Below are 5,707 nucleotides of genomic sequence, written 5' to 3' on the forward strand. Positions count from 1 at the left end.
TTCTAAAAATGGTGTCAAAAGATAGAATTTAGCGACGGAATTAAATTTCGTTGCTAAATATGTTGCTTAATTTCGTCGTTGTTCCGTTGTAAATGTTGGCGGAAATTCGCGCCATAAAGTGCAATGGCATTTGCGACGGATTTTGTTATAACGGACAATTTGGTTGCAAATTCCATGACAAAATGTCTTAAAATTTTAACAAAAGTTAGCGACGAAAATTTATGAAAATTTCGTCGCAAACAATAGATTTTGAGATGAAATTTTTTTCGTTGCAAATATTCATCGCTAAATAACTATTTTCTTGTAGTGAAACATACCACGACTCCCATAAAAGGACTAATCAAACTCAAACGAGGCATGCACTCTGAATTGTAATATTTGATATTTGATTGATTCTTGAGAAAGACATTGACTTGAACATTGAAGTATCCATGGACCATCAAGGGCCACCCTGTTGTTCTTGCAGGTTAGAGATTGACGTATAGGTTTTGTAGATTTTTACATCAACAAGTATAATAACGTTAATAGATTTTTGTTTAATATTTAAAATATATACAATTATACATTATACATACTAGTCAAATGAATATATATTATATACACACGATGAGGCTTAGGTGTGAACGCCAATATGTTGTAATTTTTGGGCGTCCGCACCTATGCTTGGTGTGTATATATATATGTATGTGTAAAGGATTTTCTTATGCGGACTTAAAATAAGGATTTTCTTATGCGGACTTAAAATAAGGATTTAAAATGTGGACCTATGTTTTCGTCATTGATTTGAAACGTGTGAGATTCAAAGCAGTGGGTTACATTTGTCATTTTACTTATCCCGCCCTAAAAAAATGATTTATATTTTAGTTAGTTAGTTATTTTAAATCTTCACGGAAGATTAGTTTGGCTGAGAATGAAACCTACCAAGCTAAAGGATCTTGTCTCAACTTAATTAATTTCACCAATAATACAAATTTATCTGACATGCATTTGCCATTGGTTGATTACACTTTAATCAAAAATTTCAATCCAAAAACAACTACAGGAGTTCCGCATTGAATGCAAGTATTCTAACCGTACTTTGAAGAGATTATTCGACTTACATCAAAACTATCAACATCATAAATCCGCAGAGAGAGGAAATCCAGAAAAGAAAGAGTGTGCCTTATCTTACAACTTGTACATATGTTACAAGGGAATTAACTCTGTCAGAGATGAGAAACTAAAAGGGGATCATTTGCATATTAGAGATTGTACCAAACTACACACTTTCTCTATGAGTTCTGTCATCATCAAGTACAAGCACTTTCAATGTGTTAGATTCCCTTAACCAGGCAGCTACTACAAATCCTGTAGATATAAATCTACCGAAGTTGCACTTGGCAACTTGAAAGGGTGCACCCATGTCGGTGAGGAGTGCTTCAATAGCTTGCCTTAATGTGCCATCACCAACAACTTTGTTGTGCTTGCCCCATCCAGTTAAAATGCTGAATAGACCACCAGAGTTTAGATTTATATATTTTCTCTCGAAATACAGAAGCATCAACGATTAGTGAAAGAGAAAAAAAAATCCGATAATGATTGAAAAATGCCAAGGTTTGATTTCATACCTTAGCAGTTTTGGCAACTCATGCCCTTCAAACACGATTGCTCGAATGTTTAGCAACCATGCGTGAACCATAGCCCAAGCAGCCCCAAAAGACATAAGATGCAAATCTAAACAAGAATCCGACCATAAATTCTCCCATACTTGCCGACGTTTCCCTTCAAGAACCACCAGTTGGGCACCTTTTTCCTGAGAAACAATTGCGTAGGAAAGGAACTTCATGAGAATCGCAAGTTTGAGGGATAATAACCATGGGAAGACTTTAAAAAAAATGCAACCAAGGGAAAACTCTAAGAGTATATCACATTCAAATCGAGGAAATATGCATTTAATAGCAGTAGCTACTATAAAATTTTACTTGACCAAAATGCCAGAGCATGTCAGTCAGAGCGTTATAGCAGGCAAATGTAGTGGAAGAGTCCATCAGCTTTACTTTATCAAAAAAGGGACTGAGCTTGCATCCATATATTCTCCCTAGAGCCCATAAGAAGTCCATGAGCCACACCATAAACCTGATCATCAAACAAGCGGAGCTCCTCCAATAACACTGAAGCATCTTCAAAAGAATTACAATGACTGTATCGAGAAGACAGTTCACAGAAGAATTACATACATATGAATTTATGATTAATGATCTTTAACAAGGTATAGTAATGACAGCGAGAATTAAGAAGACACATATATGCATTCATCGTTGCAATAAAATTTACACCAAAGCACCACCTAATCTTGAGCACCAATGCGGTGAAAATAAAATAAGCATTGCCAGGAAGCCCTAAAAGGGTACCGTAATAATCTAATCCATGAAAAGAAGGAAATTTCATCCACTTCATTGGCTTTTGCTGTAGATGGACAATTAGGAAGGACTAAGTGAATTAACTGCGACTCAGACAATACATTGTGTTTGAAAATATTGTAAAATGGGTTTCTCATTTCCCACTCATTTACAGAATTTTTGGCTTTCCCAAGGCCTTCATTGGTTCATTCATCACTTTTGCAAACATAAGATACTTGTTATACACTGAAAAAAGTACAGGAAATAGATCCCAGCTAATGTCAATACTTTGCAAGAGCATCATTTCTTGTTAGCGGTATGAGATTATAGGAGGGTAGTAAATCATGAGCTATCAAAATGACTAGGTTTTTAGTCATCATACTCTACTTAAATATCACTAAAATCCATCAACACGGTAGTTTGATGCAAATGCACGAGCCTAGGGGAAAAAACCATTTGTGAACCTTGATTCGTAGAGATCTAGTGAAGCCTGAGATCACAAGGTCAAAATTTTATGTACTCAAAGAAATCAAATTTAGATCTCAATGTTTCTTTAACAATTACATATCAGAAATTCCATGTCAGCTGCATCATAACTGTTGAAATTTGCGCCTCACCATACCATTAGATTCTAAAATCAGTGCTCTAAATCAAGAATCTCTAATATTAGTGATGGTGCTTCACCAATCCAAAAAACTTCCAATTAGAGTATATTGACGCAGAATTCAGAGAGTAAGTTACAAAGAGGACTCTAAGATAGAACCAAGAAAAGTTCAGTTTCTCTAATATTCCTCATTTACCTAGATTATTCAGAATAATATTAATGGAAGAGAAATTTAAGCATGAAGATAACAATACCTGCAAGCATTTAAAATGGCTGAAAATGTGACAACATTGGGTTTGATCTCCAGCTCGTGCATCTTGTCAAATACTTCTAAAATGCATAAAGTTTCTTGTCTACCCTTGTTATCTTTCCTCGTTTGACCAGCCTTCTCAGTGGCTAACTACCCAAAAATCTTGATGATTTGGTTATCATCACTACTTGCTACCACACGTTCATACTCATCCTCAATAATTATTGCAGAAGAAAAATATTCCAACTTCAACTTATTCATATCCCTGGCTTCATCAGCAATGCATTCTCCAGTTGCCAAACGGCCAAATGCATCGATTATAGAATTGTAAGTCACAACATTAGGCTTAATTCCTTCTTTGGTCATCTCATCAAGTTAGGAAATAAGATACTCCACCAACCCATTCTTACACAAAGCATCTATAAGTGCACTATATAGAACAACATCTGCCTTCAATCCCACCCTCTTGAACTCTCTAAACACTTCCATTGCCTCTTTATACAAACCACCTTTCGAGTACACATCAATCAATGTTGAGTAGGTTAATAAATTAAGAGTTGCCCGGTCTTGTTTCATCTCTTCAAACACTCTCCTCACTTGATCATACTTCCATTGTTTGCCGTAGCCACCCAAAAGTGCATTATAAGTCACAACATCCCTTCGTATCCCAGAATTCTCCATCTCTTTGCAAACATCCAAAGCATCCTCAAATCTATCGCTTTGCATAAATTGACAAGAGAGTGTTATATGAAACTTTATCCAAACCAATACCCATGTACTTCATCTCATTGAACAAATTAAGTGCACCATCTAACCTACCAGCCTTTGCATACCCATCAATGACAGTGCTATAAGTTACAACATTAGGCATTACATTCTTCGCAGACATCTCCAACATGATTTCAAGAGCAACATCCATTTGTCCACCTTTAGTCCTTTACAAATAGCATCCAATAGAGTGTTATATGTAAATATATCCTGATCGATCCCTCTATCCACCATCTCACTAAACAAACCATGAGCTGCCTCCCACATTCCCCCTCTACTACAAACAGCAAGTAGAGAATTGAAAGTAATTCGATCTGGCTGGACTCCATTTCTCAACATTTCATCAAATAACACCACTACTCTTCCAAACTCCAAACCACCCTTACCACAGGCATCGATTCCAGCATTGTAAGTAACTAAATTAGGCTTTAAACTAGAACTTACCATTGATTCAAACAATTGAATGGCCTCATCGCAACATCCACTCTGTCTATAAGCACTAATCATCGCTGAGTAGGCAAACACAGTATTGCCATAGCCCCCATTTAACGCAGTATCAAACACAATCCTGCAAGCTCAACTTTCCCTAATCTGCTAAGGATACTGATTGTCGCACTCGCTAATTTCCCCTGTTTGTTCTTCCTTCTCTCCCTCTTCACCGCAAACTCAAAACATCGAACGACTTTCACACACTCCCCACGATTCCAAGCTCCCGGAGCAGGAATGTATAGTCATCATACCCACAAAGCCTCGACTCAAATCCAAGAAGCAAATTTTCTAGGCTTTTCTCCTCTTTTCCGAATTGAATCACCTGCTGAAGAGCCTCCTCAGCCACAAAACTATGTCGGGTACCCATATTAGTCTTCGGTTGCCCAAAATGCATCTTGGAGACAAACCGGGTTGATCGACGACCTGAGAAGTTTGCACCGAGCTCGGATTTTGGACCACAAATAGGAGCGATAGGAGGGAATCTAGCTATAGGGGCAGCAGTGGTGGTGGCGGCAGGTTTGGCAATATGGCGGGCAGAGGATGAAAGAAGTTTGGAGAGAGAGACCTTTTGGGTAGTCCAGTGGTGTGGATGGTGGTGGTGATTCTGGTGGTGGGTCTTCTTGAGTTAGAAGCTTTTGTGGGTATTGGTGGTTCTGGTAAGGCTTGGTGGCTGTGATTGAACAGTGTGGCGATGTTGCCCCCATTCAATCAGTCCAGCCCTATTAAGGGATAGAACGAGAGAGGTCATGGTTGATATTGTTTAGGTTCAGAGGAAGATGGAGAAGAAACCATGAGTGGTGGCAGACGAAGTGAAGAGATAAGAGAGACAGAGAGAGATAAGAAGAGTTGCCAAGTATCGGGTATTAGCTGAGTTGTGCTTTGGGGTTTCAGACATTGGAATCTACGCTTAGTTTTCTTCGATATACTTAAAAAATGATAATATATATATTTCTTGAGTTATCAGAGAAGGGTTTTTTTCCTTTCAAAAAAAAGAAAAGGAGTAGGTTTTTTTAAGGTATAACCCTACTCATACGAAGTTAGGACATGTTTCGAAACAAAAAAAGAGAGACATACAATTTTAAAAGTGTACAATAAATTGCTTCACTATTAGGGCACTTGCAATGGTACTGTGTTATTGGGCAAACAAAGGTGTTGTCTTTTACTGATGTGACTGTATTGTGAAACGTGTTTTGCTTATGTGGTTGTATTGGAGATGTG

At 37.6% G+C, this 5,707-nt stretch overlaps 1 pseudogene; it reads right to left on the reverse strand.

Moving 5' to 3' along the window:
- Positions 1-999: 999 nt before the first annotated feature.
- Positions 1,000-5,368, reverse strand: LOC120007141 (annotated as a pseudogene).
- Between the last annotated feature and the right edge of the window lie 339 nt (positions 5,369-5,707).

Source organism: Tripterygium wilfordii, chromosome 10 (assembly GCF_013401445.1).
Source record: "Tripterygium wilfordii isolate XIE 37 chromosome 10, ASM1340144v1, whole genome shotgun sequence".
Lineage (NCBI taxonomy): Eukaryota > Viridiplantae > Streptophyta > Magnoliopsida > Celastrales > Celastraceae > Tripterygium > Tripterygium wilfordii.